The sequence below is a fragment of the Zalophus californianus genome, chromosome 2 (genome assembly GCF_009762305.2).
Source record: "Zalophus californianus isolate mZalCal1 chromosome 2, mZalCal1.pri.v2, whole genome shotgun sequence".
Lineage (NCBI taxonomy): Eukaryota > Metazoa > Chordata > Mammalia > Carnivora > Otariidae > Zalophus > Zalophus californianus.
This window is the reverse complement of record NC_045596.1, coordinates 41326770-41354669: the sequence shown is the minus strand read 5'-3', so window position 1 is coordinate 41354669 and position 27900 is coordinate 41326770. Positions and strand designations below refer to the sequence as shown.

At 44.9% G+C, this 27900-nt stretch overlaps 2 long non-coding RNA genes and 1 other non-coding gene across 4 annotated transcripts in view; 1 reads left to right on the top strand and 2 right to left on the bottom strand.

Moving 5' to 3' along the window:
• Positions 1 to 27900, top strand: part of LOC113924394 — a 39764-nt gene that overhangs the window by 5783 nt on the left and 6081 nt on the right. The window contains exons 2-3 of one of the 2 annotated variants that reach the window (XR_003520657.2): positions 19814 to 19927; positions 23815 to 24330. This is a non-coding gene — a long non-coding RNA (uncharacterized LOC113924394). Of the gene's footprint in view, positions 1 to 19813; positions 19928 to 23814; positions 24331 to 27900 lie in introns of those variants that run through there. The other variant, XR_003520658.2, reaches the window with a different exon arrangement.
• The window catches only part of LOC113924393, a 36514-nt gene continuing 10762 nt past the window's right edge, over positions 2149 to 27900 (bottom strand). Inside the window, exons 2-5 of the long non-coding RNA XR_003520656.1 lie at positions 9997 to 10127; positions 4222 to 4521; positions 3797 to 3940; positions 2149 to 2941 (exon numbers count right to left, since the gene is read on the bottom strand). This is a non-coding gene — a long non-coding RNA (uncharacterized LOC113924393). The remainder of the gene's footprint in view (positions 2942 to 3796; positions 3941 to 4221; positions 4522 to 9996; positions 10128 to 27900) is intronic.
• Positions 3413 to 3534, bottom strand: LOC113926127. Its single transcript, XR_003521202.1, has one exon. It is a non-coding gene; the product is annotated as a small nucleolar RNA SNORA26 (small nucleolar RNA).

The window sequence follows — 27900 nt, the reverse complement described above, 5'->3', positions numbered from 1 at the left end:
ACGTGGCTAATGTAACTGAGGAGCTGAATTTCTCATTTTATTCAGTTTTGATTTAAACTTAAATGGGGCTGTGACTGATGGCTGTTATATTGGGCAGCACAGTTCTAGTATCTAGTTTTAAATTCTGGACCCAGGCCCCTTAAAAAAAATTTTTTTTTCCATATCGGACTTAAGACTGCTTCCATCTTTCACCTGCTATTGTTTAGTTTAATGGACTTCAAACTTTTTAGCATCAAAACCCTTTCTACAGGGACCCCTGGGTGACTCGGTTAAGCGACTGCCTTCAGCTCAGGTCGTGATCCCAGGGTTCTGGGATCAAGTCCCACAACGGGCTCCTTGCTCAGTGGAGATCCTGCTTCTCGCTCTGCCTGCTGCTCCCCCTGCTTGTGCTCTCTCTCTGACAAATAAAATCTTAAAACAAAACTGGAAAACCAAAGTGTAAACTGGGCTGTGCTGGCTGAGGTTTGGCAGTGGGAGAGGGAGGATCCATGGCAGCCGCAGGGTCTCCACCTGTTCACCCAGCCCAGGTTAATTTCTAGGGGCCAGGGGCCACCACTAGGACTCGGTGTAGGGGAGGCATTTGAGAGACCAGTGGTTATTCTTGGCAACTGTCTGCCATAACCTTCAGACTTGAACACTTGTAGTTTTACACCTTGAAACAGTAGCTAGAAAAGTCATGTTCTTGGCCTGTTATTACTGGACCACCGTTGATGTAGTGTTTCACGAATTCCTTGTTCTGCCAGAACTTGCTGCAGCCTGTGGAAGCTTTAGGACTCCATTTTTCTTTCCCTTTACCTACTTAGCATTTGAAGTTACCTCATATAGGCATTTTGTTCGACCAACCACCCCCCACCCCTCCGCCCCCATCCCCCACCTCGCTAACTAGTTCCAACACTGAGCAAGGAAGCCTCACACGTCTTTACAATGGAGGACTCGATCAGTGAATCAGTTGCCAACAGTATACATGGATTTTTGTTCGTTTAGTGACATGTGGCCACAATACCTAGAGCAGTACTTGGCCCATGATACATGCTCTATTTATTGAATGAAAATCAAAGCCAACATTTTAGTATATAAACACCAGCATTGTCATTTTATTACAAGGACCATACAATATTATAAAAATGATCCTATAGTACTACCAATGAATGACATTTACCGAGTGCTTACTACTCACCAGGTAATTACTATGTATAGATTCAACTTTAGTAACTATGATGGTTAGGCAGAAGCTAAGTAACTGGTCTAAGATCACATGGAAGGGTGGAGGCTTGAACCTAGCTTTAGTGTTCTGCTGCTTCTAATAGATGGCTGTAAGCCATTCACTTGAATGCCATATATAATTCAACCCAATATTATTATGAGGTTTAATTATAAATGATACTGCTCCTTGTAGTATACACATGATGGGTTTAGGGCTCAAATATATCAGAATCAGTATTACACCAGTTTGATTAGCCCTTAGGAATATGGTGGGAACCAAGGTGGACTTTACTGTAGTAAAGCTGGGGCAGGGCAACCACAAACTAGACTTCTAAATATGACAAGGCTGTTATACGATGCTAGAGAATTCCAGAACAAGAGCACTTACTGGGGGGGGGGGGGTCAGGGGAGGGATGATAGTGGCCACAGAAAAGTTGGGTAAGAGCAGGAAAGAGTATGGGTGCTAGGGAGCGTTCCTAGGTAAAAGTTACAGCTTTCAGAGACCTGGGAGGCCAGAAAGTTACCATTTTACAATAGTGTTAAAATATCCACCTTGGCCCCGTATACAAGCGGTCCTAGTCCCCTTCAGGTCATTTCTCTGCAGCTTCACTGTGCTTTCCCCCAAACCTTTATACACTTCTCCCTCAGGGCTATTTGCCTTCACTCTGCCTGAAACGTTCTTCACCCAAATGCATACAGACCCATAGCGTCCCTGGTCCTCCCTGGCCAGCCCTCTCTGGGCTCAATACTCTACTCTCAGCGCATATACATGAGCTTCCTCTTTCCCTTCCCTTTTCTCCCCTCTAGCAATTATGGCCTTCTCACGTATTTGCTGAAAAAATCACCTAAAAAAAAGTGACAAGGCAGTGTAATATACAAGTGTAAAATGAAGTTTAGAAAGACTGGAACAATGTTATGAAATAAGCATGAAGAGTGACTGCAAGGTGAATATTAAGTCTTTATTGAAAACTTCTGGAAAATGAGGTATTTGCAGACATTCAGGGCTGGTCAGCATGAACTAGCACATACTAGGCTCTGTTCATCTTGCTTCACTGTCTCATTTCTTCCCGTATGAAAACTTCCCCCATCACCTCGAAGATTTTCATATTCTAACAATCTATCACCCCTGTATGCTTCAAATCCCATCACAGCTCATTATGCTCATTCATCAAAAACACCTAAAATGCTGACAGATGCCCCCTTTGTGCCAAATTTTGGTAACTTCCATAGGTTTGATGTAATTAAATACTATAAAGACCTTATATTCTTAATAGCTCTGCTGTGGTCTCCCCTGACCAAATTGGCCTCATCTGTCTCAATATTACTACAGCTCCACTTGAACATTAAATGCCAAGAGAAGTGACTTTCCAAGAGGTCACATGGCCAGAAAGTTACACAAGGATCCTTGTTCAGGGCTACACATGTGGCGGGACCTTGAGCCAGTACCTAACCTCTTTGTTGCTTCATCTGTAAAACAAGGGAATAGTACCGACCTCAGAGTTGTCAGAACTGAAAGACAAGATGAAGGTAAAACACCTGCTATGCTGCCCGATCACCACCAGCACTGTCCTGCTGCTAAGGCCTGTGAGGGGCACGCTGGACACATGGCTGCTACAAGTTATGGAAGACTATTTGACCTCCTTAGTGTGTACTGTAAACTGTAGAATTGGTATAAGTCAGTAAAAATACCAGCATCAGAATATTCCAGCTTCAGCGGCTTGCACCTGTAGTATTCAACCTATAAAAAAGAAAAATTTCCGAATGACCTTTCAAGCGGAAAACAATTTTGAGGTATATTCTTTTCAGTTTGTCTCAAAGGATGTCCAGAAAACGCCTTGTGCACATGTGTTCCATCACCTGTGTTTTTTTCCACCTTCAAAGATAAGTATCTCTGAAGGTATCAAAACTAAGGTTAGGTTTAAACTTATCACTGTGCTGGGAACTGTATAAAAAATATCACAAAGGGGGTCCTGGGTGTGGCTCAGTCCCTTAAGCATCTGCCTTGGGCTCAGGTCATGATCCCGGGGTCCTGGGATGGAGCCCTGAGTTGGACTCCCTGCTCAGTGGGGGTCTGCTGCTCCCTCTGCCCCTTCCCCCTCCTCCCTCTGCGCGTGCTCACCCTCGCTCTCTCGTGCACGTGCTCTCTCAAATAAAATCTTTTAAAAAAATCACAAAGGTGCTTGAGCAAAAGAAAACTTTTCTCTGGTTCAGCTGTGACTCCAGACAGGATCCAAAGAGGAGTTTTACAATCTCCTTCCTGGGTTTTATGGAGACTTATTTTACCCTTCTGTGTTAGCCTCTTAAGGCACCGCGTCAACCTTAAAAGGGCACAGGAAAGGGCCTTTTGGGATTTTTACAGGGTTCTCTCTAGGATCTCTGCACGCCTCCCTCGTCAATATCCCCTGGATCTCAGCGCTTTCCTGAAAACCCACCGGAAGCAGCTGTTGTGCGGGGGGAGCCCGGGAACGTGCATTCCCTCTATCGGAAAGGCCAATTTGGGGCCCCTAGAACCGAACACGTGGGAACCCCGGTCGTCACCGGCCACGTGCTCCCGGCCTGGGTCCTCGCATTTCACCCCAGGACGGGGACCTACCTGCGCGTAGAGCTCGGGCCGCTGCAGCCCCGCACACGTCGGCGACAGACTCCCGGGTCCCCGGGTCGGGCCGGGCTCCCGCAGCCGCAGGCGGGCGGGCCCCGAACCCCCCCGAACCCGCCACAAAGTAGCCGCGGCGGCGCCCTGCGGGAGCAACGCGCGAGGTTATCAGGGCGCCCGGGCCTGGGCGCGGGGAGGCCTCCGGGCGGCCCGGCGCGGCGTCTGTGCCTCGCGCGGCCCCGGGACGAGCTGCGCCGCCCGCCCCCCCGGGCCTCGGAGGACTGCTCTACCCCTCCGTTCTGGCCGCCGGGAGCAGCGGAGCTCGGGGCGGGCAAAGCTCGAGGGGACGCGGGGCGAGCGCAGCCCCAGCCGGGCCCGCAGGCCGGGCGCCCTCCCCGCCGCACCCACCCACACCCACGGCTCACCTCAGCGCGACTCCGGCGGGCGACGCGCGTGCGGCGCAGAGACCCGGACGGCGGCGCGCTGACAAGGAGGCGGTGCGACGGGCAGCCTATCCCGGGCAGCCTCCGGCCGGGGGCGGAGCGGGCCCGGCCATTGGCGCCCGCCGTCCTCGGCCCGCCCAGGTCCTTCGGGCTCTTCCGTGGCTAGAGGACGAGCTAGGCGTGCGCGGAGCATCCTTCTCGGAACCGCCGCAGTCCTGGCGCCTCCCCTGGGCCCTAGTGGTTCTGGTTCTCGCCGGCAAGGTGCCTTCCTCGGGGCCCTTCCTGGCGGCGGGGGGATGGGGTCCCGGTCACTCTAGGGCTGGGCCGCGACCCAGAGATTCCCTTTCCCACAACTAGACCAGTCCGGCATGTGTTTAGAGTCTGACCTGCTGAACCGTCAGCTCAAAGAGAAGCCAGACCTTGTCTCTTTGACCACGCGCACCCAGTGGCCCCTCCTAAATCGGAAAGGACCACTGTTCATTCATTCACCCAGTTCAGTAAGTCGACCATCATCGGCAGGGGCTTGGGGAGCACCATAAACCTTCCCTAGGTGACAGACTCAAACCTGACAAGTGGAATAAAATCGGAGTATATGCTAAAATGAGAACTTGTATTACAGTCCTAAGAGTTTACCATCTGCTAACAAATTTAGTCTTCAAAGTATCTTTTATCAGACCCACATTTTCTTTTAAAGACTTTATTTGTCAGAGAGAGAGCATGAGCGGGGAGGAGGGACAGAGGCAGAGGGAGAAGCAGGCTCCCCGCTGAGCAGGGCCCTGGGATCCCAGGCGCCTGGGATCATGACCTGAGCCAAAGGCAGACACTTAACTGACTGGGCCACCCAGGCGTCCCATCAGCCCCACATTTTAAGTGGGGAAACAAACACGCGAAGTAACTTTCCAAGGTGACAGAGTAGCTAGCAAGTGGTGGGTCCGGGATTTCAACCCCAAAAGTCTGAAAGTATAGCCCCTCAAGACACTATACCACACTGCCTTTCCCCAGGTGTGTGGGGCGGGTAGGGAAAGAAATAGCATTTATATTTGACTGTTTGATCAAGATAGGCCATCTCCCAGGTGGTTGGGGGTCAACAGGCCCAAAGAACATGAAAGCACTTGACCCCTGTTAGGACCCAAAAGCGCAAATGGAATTTAAGGATGGAGGAGCAGAGTGGCCTGAGATGCGGGTGGATGGGGTCCAGACCAAGCCAGAGGCCCTGGTAGAGTGTGTATTTTATGCTAAGAACAATGCAAAGCCATTTAGGCAGTTTTGGGGAAAGGAAATGATAGGATCTGACGTAGGGTGTGGTTTGGGAGTCATTAAGATGATTTTGCTGAGAAGAAATGGAGTAAATTTTATTAAAAAATCCTGGCAGCCAGCCACTCACTACTTTGTAGATATACATAAGATGAATGTAGAATGGGTTAAAGTGGCAGAGGAAACACCACTTTGCTGTCCCTTTACCTGTCTCAGAGTCTTCTAAACATGTCTCTAGTTTTGAATCTGTTCTTGTTATAGTCCCTCTGGAGAGCTGACAGGTGTCCCCTTTCCTTCAGTTATGGCAATGAATGTGGACAAGGTACATGGGAAGAATCTTAGGACAGAGAAGTAAACATCAGCAAAGAGACTAACGTAGAAATTCAGCGGCGACCTAGTGGGGTTGGGAGTGGTTGTGCAGAATGCTTTCCTCCCGAACCAAGTGATAAACACTGGAAGAGGTTCCTCCCGAACCAAGTGATAAACACTGGAAGAGGTTACAAAAGAATTACAATAGGCGTTCACTTGAACTCAGGAGAAATCCACCTCGGTCTGAACACTTCACACCTCTGGGCAAATGACAACCCAGTTCATTTGAAACGGTAAAAACCATTTGTTTGGAGTAGAGGAAAAATGTCTTCTCAACTATTAAGAAAATAATTAAAATTAATACAGAGGTGATGGAGCAAAATTAACTCATTGTATAACTGCTTTTTGAGTTAAATTCAGGGTAATCTCTATTTGGTATGAAAAATGCTTATAATTCAGTTTAAAGAAAATGGAATCAATTGACCTGATTATTTGAGAGAAATCTGTTCAGCCTGAGAAAATTTAGCTTGACCTAGAGGACCAGGGAGCCAAGTGGAAAAGCACAGGAGACCTGATGGGCAGGTACTGTCTTCATATTTCCCCCAACCCCCACCTCCGTAAACAGGTACATCTCCCCTGGACCACCATTAAATAAATCCCGGCCCCTGGGCTCCAGGCTCCATTCCTGCTAGCTTCCCTCAGCCTCACAAGCTATCCGTTATTTTGGGGTATTTTTCCCTCTCTGTCTTGTCTCTCACTTCTCTCTGGCTCTCAGCTTCTCTATGTATATATACTCTATTGCTTTCAACCCGAATAAACTTTCCCTTCATCAAATGTGCCCCAGTCCCCAGATGTCACACCTTCCCCCCGTTCCTAACAGACCTTCAGGAAGACCATGCCAACATAGGCCTCCATTGTCTCAGTCTGATTCAGCCCTCAGGTCAGTATAGTCTGGCTTTCCTCTTCCCCATTCCCCTGAAACTGCTCTCCGAGGCCACCAGCGACCTCTCAGTGGCCAAATCCAGTGCTCTTGATCGTCCCTAGCCTCTCTGTGGCATCGGACATAACTGACCACTCCCTCCTTGATTCCTCCTTCCCTCTGGTTTCTGAGTCCCCACTCATCCCTACTTTTCCTCCTACACCTGTGGCCCTTCCTTCTTCCTCTTTTGTCCTCCCCTTTTAAGTGTTGGTTCTGATGACATTCTTTCTCAACTCTCTTCTCTTTTTACTCCCTACACTCTTGCTGACCAACTTCCCAGGAATGACAATAATAAAAGTCATTTATTGAGCACCAGACACTTTACACATGCCATCCCTAATTCCTAAGACAATTCTGCGAGGCAGATAACAAGACTATTATTAGTAACACTGAATGAGCACTTATGAACAGTCATAGACTTTAGCCTTTTACATAAAAATACTATTATCATCACTTTAGAGATTATAAACTGAGGCCAAGAAAGTCTGAGTGACTATCCCAGACTGCACAACTTACGGCAGAGCTGGGATGCAGTGAAGGACTCCCAGCCTGCCTGCCTTCTCCCACGCCCTCCCCCCTCCCATGCAGAGGCGCTCCCTCAGCCTAAACTGCTCTCTCTCTGGCTTTAAGTACCAAATACCCACAAGTCCTGCACACATCCTCATCTGGAGGACTCAAAATCAGCTTGTCTCAAGCACAGTTCATTCTCTTCTTCCAACCTCACACTTCTCTTCTGTGTCCTCTTGATGAAGAACAATTCCTCAGCCCAAATGAGGTCCTCTCTCTGCCTCCTCCTCCCATTCTCAGCATCCTGCCTCCTCACCTCCTTCTATTCAGTCAGTTCTTTCCATAGACCATCCCATGAGTCTTCCCTCTCCTACCCACTCCCTGTTACTTTAGTTCTAGCTCACATCCTCTACTTTCTGGCCCACAGCAGCAGCCTCTACTCAGCCTCCCTGCCTCCATCTTCCCTCCCCTAGTACCCTCCACACTGCTGTCATCTCCATTGGAAATCCTTAAATGGCTCCTCACTACCACCAGGACCAAGACCAAGTCCTTGTCTATCTTCCTACTTCCTCCCACCCCACACACCGATTATGATCTAGGCAGACTGAACTATTTGTAGTTCCCTGAATGCTCTGGCCAGCACTGTTCCATACAACTCTCTGTCATAATGAAACTGCTCTATAACAGTGCTGTCCAATATGGCAGCCCCATGTGGCCAGTCAGTACTTGACATGTGACTAGTACAACGAAGAAACCGATTTTTAATTTTTATTTACCTTTAATTTAAATTGAAATAGTCATATGTGACCGGTAGATACCATATTGCATAGCACAGCAATTTATACCTCAAAGTGTGAGCCAGCAGCATGGACCTCACCTGAAAGCTTGTTAGAAGTAGAGAATCTCAGGCCCCACCCCTGATCTGCTGATTCATAACCTGCATTTCAACCAAGGTGACTTGCATGCACATTGAAGTTTCAAGAAGCACTGCTCAAAGAGCTCTTTCTTCCTTGCCTTTGCATGTTCCGATTTCCTTGTCTGGACTGCCTATCACCTCTCCTTTGCTCCCTAACTCCGATTTATCCCTCAAGACTCAGCATCTACAAGCACAACATATTCTTAGTATGATTACCTGGAGGACAGGGTGGATGAGGAGGAGCGAGAAGGAGAAAGAAAATGTCTATGATGAAACCACATGTATCTTGCAATCCCAAGTATCCATATAACTGTACACTGTATCTATACCCATATATATGCATATATATTATGGTCTCTGTGTCTTCATGCAAAGATGCTTACTGTCAATGGTGGTTCTCTCAAAGTGGTGGGACTTCATATATTTATTTTCTTTTAAATATTTCTGAATTATCATTGTAAATTCTTTACAATGAATCTATATTATTTATAATCAGAAAATAAAATAATCATCACTTTCATTACAGAAAATAAAGCCTCTTTTACCCTTCTGTAAATAGTTGTATGAACATGGTATCAGAACAAAGTAGAGTTGACATTTGAACAACGTGGGGGTTAGAGGCACTGACCCCGGCACAGTCAAAAAGCCACAATAACTTTGGACTCCCCCAAAACTTACCTACTAATAGCCTCCTGTTGACTAGAAGCCTTACCAATAATATGAACAGTCCATTAACATACATTTTGTATGGTATGTGTTTAATACACTGTATTCTTAAAATAAAGCTAGAGAAAAAAGATGTTATTAAGAAAATCGCAAGGAAGAGAGAATAGATTCATAGTATTGTACTATATTTATAAAAAAAAAAAAAAATCGCAGCCCTGGGCCATTCAAACCTGTGTTAGTCAAGGGACAACTGTATAACACTTTTCAAAAAGGAGAGCTGACACCTCCCACAGTTAGGGACTCTCACTGAATTAAGGGTCGGAGCAGCCTGGGCACTGGCCACCACTGCCTGAAATCGGATGAAGAAAACAGCATGATCTCCCTTATGATGACTTTGGTGCTCTCTCTCATGTCTACCCCGTGTCCCGATAGACATGATCCTACCACAGTGATGACAGTCTTCTCTCCATCCCCCGTCTGGGTACCTCTCTATGGCTGCAGACTGAAACGGGGGGTCAGGTTAGACTCCTAGGTTAGGGTAGACACCTAGACTCATCAGAGGTAGCTGCAGAGACATTCGGACGCCTTAGATGGCATCTTAGTCGGCCCTCAGGATCAAGGATTTGCTCTCTTAAGAACCGATGTTTTTGTATATTGGCTATTGCGTTCCATTCTTTTCTAAGGTTTGGCAATTTTTTTTCTTCACTGAAGAAAGCGTGACAGTTACCTATAGAGGCTATTTTAAATCCGTGGCAAAATGTGTTCTGCTGAGCTGTGGAATGTAATTTCTGCAAAGACTTGGTGGGCTCAGCTCTGGGCACCAGTGGGCTCCTTCTGGGTAGGGCCACAAAAAGCCACCAGCGCAAACACAAAACATTCCACACAGCAGTTCATCTGCAAAAGCAGGGAATAGTGTGAAATTTGATTAAACAGCAAGGTGAAGAAGGCTTTTTTGGAGAGAGAACTATCTCTTTGGGGTATGATGTAAGCATTCATGCAGTTCTAAAGAAAGCTCAGAACATTTATATTCTTTCTTTTAGAGCAAAGGTGGCTCATCGCAGTGAATGACAGTGTTTTAAATCAGCCTTTTAAACGTGTGCAGTCATATCTATAAGTCTATACCCACCTATCAATCTCCCTGCTGTCAGCACCCATCTGGCCACGTGGTGGGGGCACCAGAGATGTAATGTGACTTGATACCGGGTGCAGCCAGACTTGGGGAGGCCTGAAGCTCAGCTGATTTTAGTGGTCCTTCTTCTGAAAAAGAATGCAAAAACATCTTACTTTTATGAATCTAACAAAAATATGCAACCATGTGAACACACTGTAGAACCCCTCCCAGGCCTGGGACCTAAACTGGACTCTAGTAGCTGCATTATAAACCCACCCGTGCGGCTTGGACACTTGGGGGAAAGGTACGCTCTGGCTCTCCTTCAGTAACATCCCCAGCACTGCGTAGCTAAGGAGAAAATTCCATGTTCATATCACAAAGCCTTCTTGCTGACTCATCAGAATAATGGCCAGCTTTCACTGCACGCCTATTATTATGTGCCAGGCGCTGCTCTAAGTTTTTGACATATATTGCCTCCTTGAAGCCTCACATGAACGCTGAGAAATATCTCATTTTATACATGTAGAAACTGAGACCCCAGACAGGTGATAACTTGCCCCAGAAGATGCACCAGCTGTGTACTGAAACCCAGGGAGAGACAGAAGCTTTTGGAATTCCTGCCACAGTGCTCTTTCTGCCTGACTCTAGGACTGGTGGAAGAGGGCGGGGTCTGGGTCACCATGCTGAGACCCACCATGGGACCCTGGCTCTAGGAAGAGCTTGGTAAGAATGGGCAGGACTATAAGTGACCACATAGGTCACTAGAATATGGACCCAGTTACCAGAACTGGGCAGAAGGTCTCAGCCAGGTTTGGAGGGCAGGGGTAGAGAAGCTTGGTTTTGAGCCCCAGGAATCTCCCCTATATAGAATGAGATTGGTTTTAGAGACTCAGAAATGATGGTTTTAGAGACTCAGAAATGATGGGTCGACCTACAGAAAGGTTCCCTGAGAGCCACAACCTCAAACATAAAAATGGTCGATTGCTAGGGGCACCTGGGTGGCTCAGTCGGTGAGGCATCCGACTCTTGCTTTTGGCTCAGGGTCGTGATCTCAGGGCCGTGATCTCAGGGCCGTAAAATCAAGCCCTGCGTTGGGCTCTGAGCTCAGTGGGAGTCGGCTTGGGATTCTCTTCCTCTCCCTCTGCCCCTCCCCCTGCTCTCTCTCTCTCTAAATTAAATAAATAAAATCTTTTAAAAAAAGACAAAAATCTATTAAAAAAAAAAAAAAGAAGGTCAATTGGCTGCCCTCGCTGAACAGCCACCAAGCCCTCTGGATAAAAATGCTGCTGGGAATGATCAGGCAACAGTCTGATACTGCTTTTCTCCACCCTGTTTGAGATGGAACATATTTCACATGGTCTTTTTTCCCATCTTGCACACAAACACAATAATCTCAGACCATCTCTGAAGCCACTTTTTTTTTCCCAATATAGGAATGTCCTAATGATGCACCGAAGCCCTCTGAGTCTTGCCCTCTTTCCCTTCCTCACATTTTGTGGTAAACCCAGCTCGTTCACAGGTGATAAATGTCAGAAGGGAGCCAGACACCCATGCACAGAGGAAGAAGGAAGTAGTATGTGTTAAAAGTGAAACGGTGATGGGCGCCTGGGTGGCTCAGTTGGTTAAGCGACTGCCTTCGGCTCAGGTCATGATCCTGGAGTCCCGGGATCGAGTCCCACATCGGGCTCCCTGCTCAGCAGGGAGTCTGCTTCTCCCTCTGACCCTCTTCCCTCTCGTGCTCTCTATCTTTCATTCTCTCTCTCTCTCGAATAAATAAAAATAAAATCTTTAAGAAAAAAAAAAAAAAAAAAAGTGAAACGGTGTTAACCAAGTATTTGAAAGCAACTCGTAATGTACTTGTTTGTGATATTTTTTGTATTTGTTTTTGTGTTTGCTTATTTATAATTTATTGTTTATTTATTGTTTATACCCCCATTTTAGTGCAAGAGGACTTAAATGTAGTCTATAAGAATACATTGCAATGAGTTTTAGAAATAGTGAGGAAATTGGAGCACAGGGGCTGGTACACAAAATATAAACCAGGAGGCTCTATAACAACTTGCTGGAAGAAGGCCAAAAATCTTGCTCTGAGCTGCCTGGCAGTTGATGCAAAAATCAGAAAATAGAAACCAATCAGAGGCTCAAGAGAAACACATATCCTGAAAGAAATTCCTCCATGATCTTCACAAAGGGGCGCTGCCACCAACCTCCTCAGTATCAATATCCTGAAAAGAATCTCTCAAATGTTTACATGTCCAAGATTTTTGATGTCCAGGTAGAATGTTTCCTAGTCAATGTTTTTTCCAAATCCTAATTAACATGTGGCAAGACGGTTATCAGTCAGGCCAGATGACAGTAGAGAAGAATATGGATTCTGATTTTGAAGCAGATAGGTCCCCTCCCCTGTCATATGAAATCAGTATTTGAAGACAGATGCCAACTCCCATAAGAAAGATGTGATAATTTGAATTCCCTGGTCAAAGATTCAGCATGAAGTGTTTTATATATATATAATAATATATATAATATGTGTAATTATAAGTTATATACGTGTGTGTGTATACAGTCACAGATCTTTAAGGCAAGTAAATTCCTCTAAGTAAAAAAAATGATTATAAGAGTAAAAATTCAGTTCTGAAGCAACAGATCACCACAGAAAGTCCTACACAATAAAATGTCGAGCCCCATATATTAGACACAAATGTATTTTGATGTGAAATTATTTGTTGCTTAAAGTATCAACTGCATATTTAATTAACTAACTTCATCCCTAGAATTTCAAGAGGCTTTTGAGGAGAGACTTTGAATAGGTTTTTTCTTTTTTAAAATGACCGAGGAACTTTGAGCCAGTGCCTTTCTGTTTTGTCCATTTCATTTCTCTGAACTCAAGAAGTATCAAAATTCTCCTTCTGGCCTTTTCCTGCTGAAAAGCTCAAAACTAAAGACCTACCTCTAATATTTGCCCTTCATCTCATCCTAACACTTGCAGTGTTTAAGCATACAAACTGAACTGAAATTTTTGGAATCAAAACAAAGAAATAATTTAGAGTTCCTTTTATTCTTAACTTTTATCATGAAAATATCCAACTATGCACAAAGATAAAATTCAACACATCCCCGTGTATTTCTTTTTCAGCCACAACTATCAACCAAAAACATTCAGTTTGCAGACTATTTTGTCAAATTATTTAAAAAAACCCAGATATCATATTATTTCACCCCTAAATATTTCAGTATCATCTCAAAAGAAAGGACATAATCATACCTAATAATGCCAGTATGATTGCTAAGAAAAGAAACAATAATTCCAATCCATATTCAGCTTCTCCCATTGCGTAAAATTGTATATTTTACGGTTTGTTTGGATCAAGATCCAAACAAGGTCTACTCACTGTATTTGGTTATATTTCCCATTTCTTTAAGCCTCTTTTAGTCAAGAAAAAAATGCCCCCCTTTTTTTCCAACACTTTTGTCAAATGACTAAACCCAAACAACTGAGTAACAAGTTTAATGTCCTCTATTCAAGGGAAAAGAGCCCACGGATTGGGGGAGTACAATGCCTCTCAAGCAGTGGGTGTATGTTGGGTGTATGTTGGGTGTATGTTGGGGTAAGGTTTCTTTAACAGTGCTTCCTACATGTACAGGTTGACCTCGGTTTCGATTCGTGACAAGGCCACACCACTGGGGTGGCCTCCATTCTGTGAGTCCTGATATGGAAATTAACTTTATCAACTTCAACTTTTCTATTAACAGTGTTTGAGATACAATTCAGATACCATAACATTCACCCTTTTAAGGCACACAATTCAGTCGGTTTTAGTATATTCATAGACTTGGGCAGTCATCATCGTTATCTAATTTGAGAGCATTTTCATCACTCCAAATGAAATTGATCTATTAACAGTCACTCCCCCACCCGCCTCCCCATGTCTTCTGGCAACCACTAATCTACTTCCTGTCCCTATGGATTTGCCTATTTAGGACATTCACATTAATGGATAACACAACATGTGGTCTTTGGTGTCTGCTTTTTTTTTACTTAGCATAACGTTTTCAAGGCCCAACGGAGAAGAGTAGTGCTATGCAGTGCTGGACTCCTTCATTCCTTTGATGGCTGAATAATATGGCATTGATTGGATATACCACATTTTTTAATTTATCAGCTGATGGATATGCCATTGACTTTTTTGAAGAAACCAGGCCCAGCTATCTTGCAGAGTGTTTCCACATGCTGGCTGAATGCTTTCTCCTGATGCTGTTCACTTGTTGCTCTATCTGTTTTTCTCATAGACTTGAGAGAAACGCCCATTCTTGAAAACTTGTCTGTCAAATTGTGTGTGGAAGAACCACCTGGCGCTCTCGCCTCAGGGGCAGAAATCTAGGCCCTATCAGCAGAGAGTCTGACTTAGTAGAGTTGAGTGGGGGCTCAGAAATCCGTATTTTTTTTTTTTTAAAGATTTATTTATTTGTTTGAGAGAGAGAATGAGAGATAGAAAGCACGAGAGGGAAGAGGGTCAGAGGAGAAGCAGACTCCCTGCTAAGCAGGAAGCCCGATGTGGGACTCGATCCCGGACTCCAGGATCATGACCTGAGCCGAAGGCAGTCGCTTAACCAACTGAGCCACCCAGGCGCCCTCAGAAATCCTATTTTTAACACACCAGGTGATTTGGCTGCGGGTATTACCAGAACCCATTCTGAGAAACTCTACTGGGTGTCCTTCGAACTTGTCTTCAATGGCACTTGACATTTCACAGGAAAGCCGTAAAAAGCAACGGTCGGTCATTGGCTAAGACGTTTAAAAATAAAATTGGAAATACTATAAATTACTCAAAACAGCCTAGGTTAATATCCTAGCCGATGTCTGGTGGGTTAGATAGGCATTTGAAGGAATCCTGGCCAAGAGAATTGTGTTGTGGGTGTTAATTAGCTACCCTGGAGTGAGGGAAGCTGCCAGATTTAGCTTTAAAGGCAGGGAGAGCAAAATTAAAGGACTGCACAGATCTTTACAGTATTGAGCTCAAAATTTACAAGTGTGCCCAGATCATTAATTAGAGTACTTTTTTTCAGGAAATTTTAATTCTTAATCTGAAGGCTTTTTTTTTTTTTTTTTTTTTGACGGAGAGGAGGGTACACTGTGTCTCCTCTAAGGGAACCTCCTCGTGCTCTAGAAATATGCCACAACAAAGCACAACCATTTTGCTTCAACACTTTTCATTATCTAGTGTATTTTACAACACCAAAAACTCCTGATGGGAAGAGTTGTCTTCCCTTAACTCAATGACGAGTTTTCTTTCACTTAATACATGATGATGCTTTTAAGGGTCTTTTAATGGTTCTCAAGCAGCCAAAGCAGCAAATGCAGTTCCATTTACCCTGTGCTCATTACTGTAATAGAAGAGGGTAATGTGGCTGAGGAAAAATCACCGCTGCTTTTTTGGGCTGTGAGCAGAAAAAAATGGATTTCTGGAGATGAAAACTGAGTTTTGACTTTCAAATGCCCTTCCAGGGCTGTTTCTAGGGGAATTATCGTTCAAAAGGAATGTTAATTGCCAAGTAATAATAACCTCAGCTTCTTGACTTCTTAGGCTGACTAAGGAGTGAGTGCCTACAGCAAAAGGTATTTTTTTTTAACTCTTTATTGTGGAAAATTTCAAGCATGCCCCAAATAGGGAGAAGAATATTGTAAAGCTCCACATACCCAACATCAAGCTTCAGCAATTAGCCATTTTTTGCCAATCTCCTTTCATCCATCTAAGTGGATTTAGTTTTGCTCAAGCATTTTCAGGGAAATTCCAGACATTGTGTCATTTCACTTGTAAAAATTTCAGTATGCATTTCTAATCAATAAAAACATTTTGAACATAACTATGCCACTACCACACCTAGCAATATTCTTCTTTATCATCTAATACCAGGTCCATACTCAGACTTCCCTGATTGTCTCAGAGCAGTCTTTTTATGGTTAGCTTTTTTTTTCTTTTTAAGAGAGGGAGAGAGGGGTATGCTAGGAGGAGCAGAGGGAGAGGGAGAGAGAGAATCTGAAGCTGTTCACACCCAGCATGGAGCCTGACTCCAAGGGGGCTCGATCTCATGACCCTGAGATCATGACCTAAGCCAAAATCAAGAGTGGTCGCTTAACCAACTGAACCACCCAGGAGCCCTATGGTTAGCTCCTTCTATTCAGAATCCAAACGTGATGGTTATGTCTTTAAGTCTCTTTTATTCTGGAACAATCCTCTTACTCACCTGACCACTGATTTGTTATAGAAATTGGGTCATTTGTCCTGGTAAATGACCTACATTCTGGATTTGTCTTCTTGCTTCCCTTTGGTGTCATTTAACTTGGTTCTTTATTTTCTATAAACAGGCTTGATGAGATTTGAATTGAATGTTGGGGACAAGAAAACTTCATACTTCCTAGTGCATCACATCATGAGGCACATAATGGCATGACTGTGCCATTTTTCTAGGCTTCCTTAGTGGGTCTGGGTGGTGTCCATGTGATCCCTCCATTACAAAGTTAGCCATCATCCTTTACTGAATGTCTTCAGCTTCCACTTATGTTCATTCCTTATATTCTTTATACCATTAATAGCTAAAAATAGTAATTAGAAATTCTTTAAAAATCATTTCTTCTGCATTTGTTAGCTGGACTTCTATAAAGAACAACTTTCCCTGGGGGTGCCTGGGTGGCTCAGTTAAGCATCTGCCTGTGACTCAGGTCATGATCACAGAGTCCAAGGATGGAGCCCCACGTGGGGCTCTGCACTCAGCAGGGAGTCTGCTTCACCCTCTCCTTCTCCCCTTGCTTGTATGCTCTCTCTCTTTTTCAAATAAATTAATAAAATCTTAAAAAAAAAAAAAAGAACAACTTTCCCTCAAACACGATTTGGTTATCCCCAGAACAGTTCATACAGAAAAGGCAGGATAAATTCTTTTTCTTTTCCTCTATTTTTCAAATTTCAGAGTAATTCAACCTCCAACAATGACAGGGAGGTTTCATATCATTATGAATCCAGGACGGTTATGTTTTACATTTCATCAAAAGTAAGTTTTTAAATTGTTGCTGGAGATGGAATCGTGAAATGTTGGCACGAGGCTTCTGAGATAGCAAATTTCCTAAGGTATAGCTGTGGGCCAAACATTCATCAGAATCCCCTGGAACATTGGTTAACACATAAATTCCTGGATTCCTACCAAGACTTACGGGGTCAAGTCTTTGGGAATAAGCCCTGGAATCTGCATGCCTAAGAAACTCCCTCCAGGGATTTCTTGAGCAGCTATGGAATTGATAGCCTTTTGGGACCACCTCATCAGAGCTCCGGGACAAAGTATCAAGTGGTACATATCTAAGCAGTTACTCCAAATAAGAGCATGAAATTAACCAATGACAATTCAAGAGAAGGGAGGGTGGGTAAACTCGGTCCTTCAAGGGGCGCCTGGGTGGCTCAGTTGGTTAAGCGTCCACCTTGGGCTCAGGTCATGATCTCAGGGTCCTGGGATTGAGCCCCACGTGGGCTCCCTGCTTAGCGGGGAGTCTGCTTCTCCCTCTCCTCTGCCTGCTGCTCCCCCTGCTTCTCTCTCTCTCTCTCTGTCAAATAAATAAATAAAATCTTTAAAAAACCAACCAACAAAAACCTAGGTCCTTCAAGAGGGGCCCAGATAGAGTCACAGTATATACACTGCGAGCCTCCCCGTGCTATACCGTGGTTGAGACAACATAGGTTCTGACGACTCCTTGTTATTAGAATCCTGGGAAACATTTACAACCCTAAATCCTGTACCGTGTGGTTCAACATGGCATTGAACTAATTTCTCCTGTGGATTCCCATGGACCAGCGCTGTTCACATCCACAGCCTCAGATCCCACACAGCTGCGGTTCACTGGGCCCCAGAGACTCCCACTGCATGATTTGTGTCATCTGATCAGGTAATATGGTTCCCATTCCATTAGGACATGGAGGGCCACTCGTATTTTAAGTCTCAATTAGCACTGTTCTCATACATTCTATTTTTGAATTGCTCATCTCTAGGGAACTCACTTTCAGTATTTTATTAAAGCCCCCTAATGCCTGACATTTTAAGCCAAACATTTATTTAGTTGGTTTTCCATAAAAATGATGATCCATTTTTGTAATTTCATTTGCCTTTATTTATGGAGTTTTAAAGAGCATTGTAGAATGCACTGACATACAGGGCGAAAAATATAGATGCTTGAAAGAAGAAACAAACTTGCCTATCTGTCGATTGAATCTTTTTTGCAGATGAGAGAAAGTCAGAGCCCATCACTCAGCATTTTTCTGCCCATGAACTTGGGAAGAGAGAATGGGAATCAGGATCCTAGAGCCTAACACAAATCCCAGATCTCTCTGAATGAAGGAAATCCCCAGCGTATGCCAGCGAAGCTCTGTGTTGTGCCAGTATCCAGCCAACGGAAAGGGCGTGGCAGGGGCCACGGTTGAGCAATCAGGCAGGGAACCAGATGTGGAGATTCTTCCAGTTGTTGCTGTGTCTGGAATTGTTGCCTCCAGGCAGAGACCTGGGCTTGAGGCCATTTGATTAGGGCAGGGGTCATAAACTCCAATGCCTGTGGGGGCCAGGAAGGTAGCATAAAGGAGTGAAGAGGCCAGGATAGGAGACTGGTGAGTGAGGGAGACAGGTCTCCACTGAAGCAGGTTACACCATTCAGTCTCTTCTGGCGGGGGCCAGGAATGTGGACCCTGAATGGCGAGAGCTTTTGACATTTCAAGAGAAGCCAACAACCTGAATTTGTATGCGAACTCACTAGATTTCAAATGTTGGCATTAATTCGAATGGATTTTAAACATAGCAGATAATTAAACTAAATATGTCTGTGGACCACCACTTTGGGGCTTTTGATTTAGGGGATACTGCACTGTAAATTAATGCCACAATGAAACAACTTTTATTCCCCAGATCAAGGTGAGTAAAAGTTAGAGTCTACAGCCAGTTTGCTGATGCCATTAGCAGAGACTCAAGCCATAAACCTGACAGGGATAAGTTAGCTATATTCTGGCCACTAGCCAGGGGCTAGAAGTTTGCAGTTGGGTGCCATTTGTCCAGAAGCTCTGGATGGATGCATATGGATCAGTGCAGAGTCAGAACTCAAAGTTCACACTCTGTTGATTATGGGTCAGTGGTGACATCTTCCTACAAGAAAGCTATCACATTATGGAGCTAGCCCCCCTTCTCGAATCCTCATAGGAAAACAGAGCTGAGTACTTATGTGGATTGCTTTATGAAAACTCGAACGCTTGACATGCAGGAAAAGAAGGTAGTGGGAATTTACACAGACTGCTTTTGTCTTTCTGAAGAGTGATAGCCGGATAACATGTTCTGCTGGGATTAGATTTCAATGTCAACTTGTCTTCTAATTAATGAGAGAGAGAGAGCATGGCTATATAATTACGGAATATGGACTGTTCAAAAGAAACAACAGGTTCAAAATGGAGTCACTTATGTTAAGCTCCAAAAGACTTAATACCTTAATATCTACTGCAGTTTTGGCCTCTCCAATGAGTGGAATTTTAAACTCCTCAGTCTGGAATTTCCTGATCAGCACTAGTGAGGTAATCTGCTTAAGACCCCCTGCTCCTCCCCCTTAGGGAAGGTCACCTTGACTGAAACAATCCTTTTTTTGTTGTTTCTTTTTCAAATAACTCTCTTGTCCTGCCCTCGTGCATATCCAAGTGCTCCATTTTCTCTAGTCCCTTGGAACATCCTTCTATGGGATGCTGCCCCGGTTCGTGAAACATTGAATAGATCCAGTGGGATCATTTAATTTACTCAGTTGAATTTTGTTTTTTAACAGATTTGGTGGCAGTGGTGAATTGAAGAGAACTTCTGACAGCTTTGGGAACGAGAAACACATGAGGCGTGGCACACATGAACCCTTGGGTTCTCATCCTGTTCCCAAGGGCTCTTGGTAAGTTCTCAGTTCTGAGCTCCTTTCTCTTTGCTTTGAGCTCCTGATCTGACTTTCCGCACTTCCCTGTTTGATTGGAAACCCCAGTCCTTGGTTCCATCCCCAGATCCCACACTGAGAACTGCTGGTGGCAGCTGTCCGGAATCAGTCTGCAGTACTTTGGGGTCTGCTGGTTCAAATCTTTCCCCAGTCCCCAGATTCCATACAGTGTTTGTGGTTACTGACCAAAGTTGGACTGGGTCCAGGGTCAGACTGGGTCCAGTTTGGGCTAGACGGGGTCCAGTGGAAGGTCTCAGGTGAATATTACAAAGGGCTAGTTGCTAATGGGAATCTCAGAAGTCAAAAAAGTTGGTGGGCACAAATGGAGCATTTAAAAGGTGTTACTGCATGCACCATCTCAAGAAGACTCCCATGATAGGCCCTCTTCGGTATTGGTTTGGCTCCAGGAAGTCCAAAGACCTAGCTAAATTAAGAAATGCGATCCTTTAGATCCAAAGAGTTGAGCACCCCACCTCCCGGCACTCCTGCTAATTTTATGTTTAAGAACTATAGTCCGGGGGCGCCTGGGTGCCTCAGTTGGTTAAGTGTCTGCCTTCCGCTGGGGTCATGATCCCAGAGTCCTGGGATTGAGTCCCACATCCGCCCTGCTCGGCGGGGAATCTGCTTCTCCCTCTCCCTCTGCCCCTCCCCCTTCTCGTGTACGCACTCTCTCAAATAAATAAATAAAATCTTAAAAAATAAAATACTACAGTTCAGGAAGCTGTACATATCTAGCAAAATGGCAAATATTTACTGAAAATAACCTATTATTACAATGGTCATTAGGGGAACGTTCCGATTAGGCAAGATTACTCTTGAGAGCAATGGATCCAAAGTTGAACACACAGAATGGGATGCCTACTTTGATTGGTGGGCAGAAACTTTCAAAAGCCTTTAAGATTCCAATATAGCTTCATGAAAAGACTTGTTACAAAAGACTAATAAAAAATTAAAGACGTAAGAAGTACCTTAAACAAAAAAATAGTAAGACGGACGTGACCTCTACCGCTCCCCCCGCCCCTGTCCTTTGTCTTTTTTTGAGTCCCCACATTTTACTAATGGCCTGTCTGAACTGCCCTTCCATTCTGAAGAGACCATGAGACAGTTTCCTTTTAAAATAAAACTTTGAGGTTGCAGGTGAACCTCGTCAGGTATCCTTTACACCTTGGCCAAAGACAGAACTAAGGGCCATAGTTAAAGAATGCCCTACACCTAGGGAGGAACCCAAACATTTTTTGAAGAATTTAGAGTCATTATCAGGGTCTGTGACCCCAGGCTACCTGTTCTCTGTCAGCTTGTAGAGATGTTGGTACGATCTGGTGAAGCCCAAAACTGGATGCAGGAAGCAACATGGCAAACCCCCAAAGATGATATTCGAGATCCTTGGCCTTCAACATCTCAGGAACCAGCAAAAGCTCACAAAATAGCAGCCAAACTTTTATATAAGCCACTCCTAGAGTATTCCTTGCCTGTCCTTATTGCTCTATTATACAAACTTGCAAACAAAAAAAAGATGACTCTCTAGCAGACTTTAAAGCCTGTGTGTAGTCCTTTCTCTATGACATTTGGGGTTCCACGCAATAAATAAGGTCACCCAGCCTGCTCTGGCTGCCCTCTTTGTACATGGATTATCTCCCGAGATTAGTGTATCAATAAAAAGGCAGAAAATAGGATGGGAGGCCACTAGTCTGACTGAACTCGTGACTATAGCTGAGCATTTTGAAAGGACCCTGGAGCAAGATTGCAAACAAAAATCTGCCAAGCTATTAGCTTTACAGCTCCAAGGGCAGAGACCCAAAGCAACACCTGGGCCTCCACCCCTGCACCCTCCTAGGGGTCCATTAGCAAAACGCTGGTCCAAAGATCAAGGTCACAGCTCTCATCAACTGGGGCTCTGGAAAAGAGATTGTCCTAGGCAAATTCTTCTTTTTTAAAATTTTATTTTAAAGATTTTATTCATTTATTTGAAAGAGAAGAGAGAGAGGATGAGCAGAGAGAGAGAGAGTGAGAGGGAGAAGTAGACTCCCTCCTGAGCAGAGAGCCTGACTCGGAACTCGATCCCAGGACCCCGAGACCATGACCTGAGCCAAAGGCAGATAGATGCTCAATTGACTAAGCCACCCAGGTGCTCAGCAAATTCTTTTTTTTTTTTTTTAAGATTTTATTTATTTATTTGACAGAGAGAGACACAGTGAGAGAGGGAACATAAGCAGTGGGAATGGGAAAGGGAGAAGCAGGCTTCCCGCCAAGCAGGGGAGCTCGATGCAGGGCTTGATCCCAGGACCCTGGGATCATGATCGGAGCTGAAGGCAGACGCTTAAGGACTGAGCCACCCAGTCTCCCCCCAGGCAAATTCTTCTTAAATGCCCTCATACTTGCCTGCAGAGGAGAGCCCCTCACACAGCTGAAGGGACTCTGAGGGCTTCTCTGCTAGACTATTACCAGAAACTCCCTTAAATAGCCAAGGGGAAAAACTAAAGTGAAAATTAATGGGAAACCTTGGCACATTTTAATAGATACCGGAGTTATACTTTCTACTTTAAACCCCACCCTCAAGATGACAAATCCCTCAAAGTAAAAAGGAAGTTTCCATCGTTGGGGGTAGAGGGTGTCTGATAAAGTTCAGAGAGAATTTTTATCTCTACCAGTACAAATGACTCAGGCCTTTTACTGAAAAACACTCCTTTTTGTTGTGTCAGTTCAGACAATTAGGTAGGGATCTCCTTTCTGAATTAAAAGGGCTAATTCATTTTGCCTCCAATGGAGACTTCACCTGAGAATTTCCTGACCAACCTGAACCTGATCTTTTATGTTCCTTAGAGTCTGTCCTTGACAGAGAAGAGTAAGAATTCCAACAACAGTCCCCAAATTTAATGGAGGAGCCCCAAAATCCATGGGCTTCTAATATTTACATTGGATGAATAAGAAGTACAGAACCCATAAAGATTCAGACAGATAAAAGTGACCCTCTCCCTACATTACCTCAATGTCCCTTCAACCCTGAGGCCATACAAGGCCTCATACCAGTACATAGTAGAAGACCTTACTACCCAGGAGGCTAATCATTCCCTGAGCTAGTTCCTATCAATTTTGTCAATCCTGAAACCTGATGGGCAGGGAGGGCAATTTGTTCCAGATTTGAGGGCTATGAATAAGATGGTTATTCCGGTTTCCCAGTCATTCCAAACCCAAACACCCTTATGTCACAAGTTCCACCTGGTGCTCAGGGCACTGCTGTGCACCTCTGTTCAGCGGACACATCACCAGCCAATATCTATTTGCCTTCACCTGAAGCAATCGACACTGTACCTAGATGGTTATGCCTCGACGGGTCACCGAGGGCCCCCCTTATTTCTCTCAAGTAACGTCACTGAGGTTTAAGTACCCTCCAGTTCCCTGGGAAACCGAAACTTTTGTAATATGTAGATGACCTTTTGCTGTGCTTAGTCACAAAAGAGGGGTCCTCTATTTGCTGTAACAATTAGCTGAAAAGGGAGACCAAGTCTCTAAGGCAAAACTACAATGATCTCTAGACATTATTCAGTACCTAAGTCATGAGCGAAGCTCAGAAGCAGTTCAGCTGTCTCCAAAAAGAATTAAGCTAATTCAGGAATTTCTGAGACCTACAAGTGAGGGACGGCTTTGTGGATTTATTGCAGACTACGGGATCCTAATTTTTCTCTATTAGCTTCTCCACTCTGTAAACTTAACTAAAATCTCAGTCCCTGAAAGCTTTGCTTGGAAAGACAAACATAAGCAGATTTTTATAAGACTAAAACAGGCGCTGGAAGAACCACCTGCCTCAGGGCCATCTAACTATTTTAAAACCCTTCACCTTATTTGTGCAGGGCGGGGACAATCAAGCCCTGGGAATGCTCACGCACGAACATGGTAGTAGACGCGCTGATGAGAGCATGCAGTGTGACTCAGTGGCTCGTGCCTAGCCCAGCTGTCTTCATGCTAGGGCCGCAGCTGTGGAGTGAGCCCAAGCATCCGCAGATCTGACCCTAGGAAATGGCATTCATTTGGAAACTTCACACTTTGTCCCAAGTCATCTTCACTCCGAACTGACTCCACATTTCTCTGCAAATAGACTAACTTCCTGAGATCCCTCTGCTTTTACCATCTAATCTACATCTTCAATGTTGCAACACCCTTGATCTGGCTCTCTCACTACCTCTACATGATGAAGGTGAGCCTCCTAGCTGAGGTAGGGAGTTCCGTTTCGTGACAACTCATCCTGACTTAGGAGATATCCCTTTAACGAATCATTATCTACTCTGGTTTGTTGACATGTCATACCGTAGAGGTGAAAAAGGAAATTTTCAGGCTGGTTGTTGTTATTACTCAGTATGACCTGCTGGGAAAGGGAAACCTCTCACAAGCTAAATCCACCCAACCAGCACAGCTTCATGCTTTACCTGAGCATGCCAGTTACCAGAAACACATACTGTTAATATCGATATGAATAGCTGGGACACCTTTGGAGTCATCTTTGATTTGATTTTATTATTTTATTTTTTTTAAGTTGAATTTTTTTAAAAGATTTTATTTGAGACAGAGAAAGAGAAAGAGAGAACATGAGCAGGGGAAGAGGAGCAGAAGGAGAGAAGAGCGAGGAGCAGAAGGAGAGGAAGAGCGAGAAGCAGACTCCCCATTGACAAGGGAGCCCGACGTGGAGCTCGATCCCAGGACCCTGGGATCATGACCTGAGCTGAAGGCAGACACTTAACCAACTGAGCCACCCAGGCACCCCTGGAGTCATCTGTGATTTTAGAATGTTATGGAGACCAATTAGATTTTCTTGCATCCTCTGGGACCTCAATCAAAAATGGGCAAAAAGTAAATGATCTTCTTACTGCCATTCTGCTATTCTTTTAACTTCTGAAATTGCTGTCATCAAAATTAAGGCTCACCCTGAAAGCATGGAGTACCAGGAGATGTCCTGGCTGACTCTCATGCAAAGGCAGAAGCATGAGATTGTGGCGCGTGTGGACGAAGTCCATTCTGCTTCTGCAAAAAAATGGCTCTTCATTGTCAAATGTTTGCTATTCTGATGTCCTGGTAACATGGCAACAGTCTGCTCCTGAATCAGAGAAATTAAGATGGGTGAACAATGGCTGTAAATGAAACAAACAGCTGGACCTAAACCTAACTCCATTTTTTGGTTTCCGTATTCCTTCCCCCACCTTAGGACATTTAAGATGACCCAAATTATAAGTAGATATTGGTAGGGACTCTTCTATAAAATTGCAAAAACAGTCTACCAGCCATATCTGACCTGCCATGGCCACAATCCTGGCAAACTATTTTTGTCCTGAGAAGCCTCAGATCTCCTCCCTCTGGACCCTCTGAATGCCTGCAGCTGGACTTCATTCAGCTACCACTTGGTACGGGTTATCAATATGTTCTTGTTATCATATGTGTTTTCCAGTTGCGCTGAAGACCTCCCCTGTCGCAAGGCTGATGTCCTCACAGTAGCCCAGAAAGTGTTGGAAAATGTGTTTCCCACTTGGGGTATGCCTTCTATAATCTCCAGTGATCAAGGTACCCACTTCACTGGCAAATCATATGAGCCTTAACAAACACCTTGCAAACCTCTTGGGATTACCACTGTCCCTATCACCCTTCAATCATCAGGTAAGGTTGAGAGAACTAGAGAGATTCTTAAACTTAAAATGTCTAAACTTGCAGACACCACTGGATTTCCATGGCCCACAGTACTGTCTTTGGTCTTGCTGACTGTTCACAGTACTCCCTTTGGGAAAGTCACTCTATACAAGATAGTTGCTGGTAGATCAACGTCTATCGGTGTATAATCTTCTGCTGAAGTTATACAACTTTCATGCTAGGATGTCCAGCTACAGTAAGTCTTATGCTTATGTCTTCTGTTTAAGCATATCATCAGCAGATTAAAGAAGCTTTTCTGAATCCCATTTCAAGGGATCCTGTTGGTCACAGTCTAAAGCCTGGTAACCGGGTCTTCTGGAAGTGTCATCAGAGGAGGACAGCCTCATTGTGCCTCATGGGAAGGGACCTTCCCAAGTGCTCCTGAACACACTCTACTGCAAAACTAGAACACACTGAGCCTTGGGTACATATCTCACTGATAAAGAAGGCTCCACCTGACATCTGGCCCTAGGCAGCTGATACAGAACTACAAATTGAATTGACAAGGAAGAGAAGTGGCTGACATCAAAGTAGACTGCCTTCACCCAAGATGCTGGATGAAGATCTCATACTTAAATTAAACATGAAACCCTTTCTCCTTGTTCTTTTCTTTACTCTGGCATTGGCCTGGAGAGATAATGCCCTCATTGTATCCCTAGCTAAGTTTGGGGGGGTGGTGGTTAACTCTCAGATCACTGGATTTGTCATGATGCAAGAGATCCTCCCCAGGACCAACTTCTCTTTGAATCTCAATGTCAATCCTCCCCTCCCCCCACCCCATCCCCCACTTAGAAGTATGTACCCAGTTAGACACACTTACCTATGTGAATCTTAGCACATTTGGACCCTTCTGTTCCCATGATTATCTAGACCAGATCCGTCCCCACTCACTGAGACAGCTCGCCAGCAGCACTTACCTTTATAAGGCACTCAAGATGACTTTTTTTTCAGGTTTGGAGATTCCCTTCCTATATATGCTAAAACCCTGACTGACCCCGGTTTAGGAGTAAATACAAATGAGAATATGATTAGAAACTTCTCCTGAACTCTTGGAGACCCTGCAGATTCTGTTGTTAAGACACTAGCTGCCCAGCAAAGATCCTCAGATTCTCTGGCCAAAGCGTTCTGAGTAAGGAAGTATCTGAGCTGTGGCCAACAGAACCTGCTGTACCTGAATTAACACTTCTGGGGAAGCTGCAACTCAGTTATGTAAGCGTTCCGAGAAAGCCACTTGGCTTAAAAGGTGACTTCTTCAATGGGTCATTCTTTGGTTCGGTCTTGGGGACCATGGCTCTGAAGCGCACTCCAAATGTTGGGCATTATCCTGCTTATAGTTATAGTAACCCCCCTGGTGTGCTGTATTCTCCTAGGAGCTTTAAATGCATGTTTGCAGCCACCACCCACCAAGCAAATGATCTCCCTGAGGCAGGAATGACAGAAAAGGAACAAAGAGAATGACCAACTAAAAAATTGTGAGCCTGAAGTCATGACTCATGAGTGCCACAGAGAGTCAGCAAAACCCAGGGTGAATGAAAGTTTCGAGAACTAGAGCCGTAGCTGAGAGTGGTGCTAATGCCTTGAATTTCGATCACATCTCTCCGTTAGGCTGAGAGTTGGATCAAAAGCCGGGGAGGCGGGGGGGGGGGGGGGGGGGGGGGGGGGGGGGGGGGGGGGGGGGGGGGGGGGGGGGGGGGGGGGGGGGGGGAGACTGTTAAAAAGAAACAACAGGCCCCAAACGGAGTCACCAAGACTTCATGTCTAACCTAACTGCAGTTTCAGCCTCGCTGGGTTTTAAAACTCATCAGGCTGGAATTTCCAAATCAGCCCCAGTGAGGTAATCCGCACAAGACCCCCTGCCCTTTCCCCAAGGGAAAGTGACCTTGCCTGAAACCATCCTTTCTTTCTTCTGCTAGTTAACTTCCTTGTCCCACGCGGTTCTGCCTATCAAAGCCTTCCATTTTATACAACTCCTTGGAACAGCCTACTATTTTTAGATGGGATGCTGCTGACTCCTGAGTCTTAAATAAAGCCAATTAGCTCTTTCAATTTACTCAGCTGAACTTTGTTCTTTAACGAGACATAGTGGGAGTGCCCAGGTGGCTCAGTCTGTCAGGCGTCTGCCTTCGGCTCGGGTCATGATCACAGGGTCCTGGGACTGGGGACTCTGCTTCTCCCTCTCTCCCCACCCCTTCCCCTCACCACCTGTACTCTTCCACATGCGTGCACTCTCTCTCTCTCAAATAAATAAATAAAATCTTAACAAC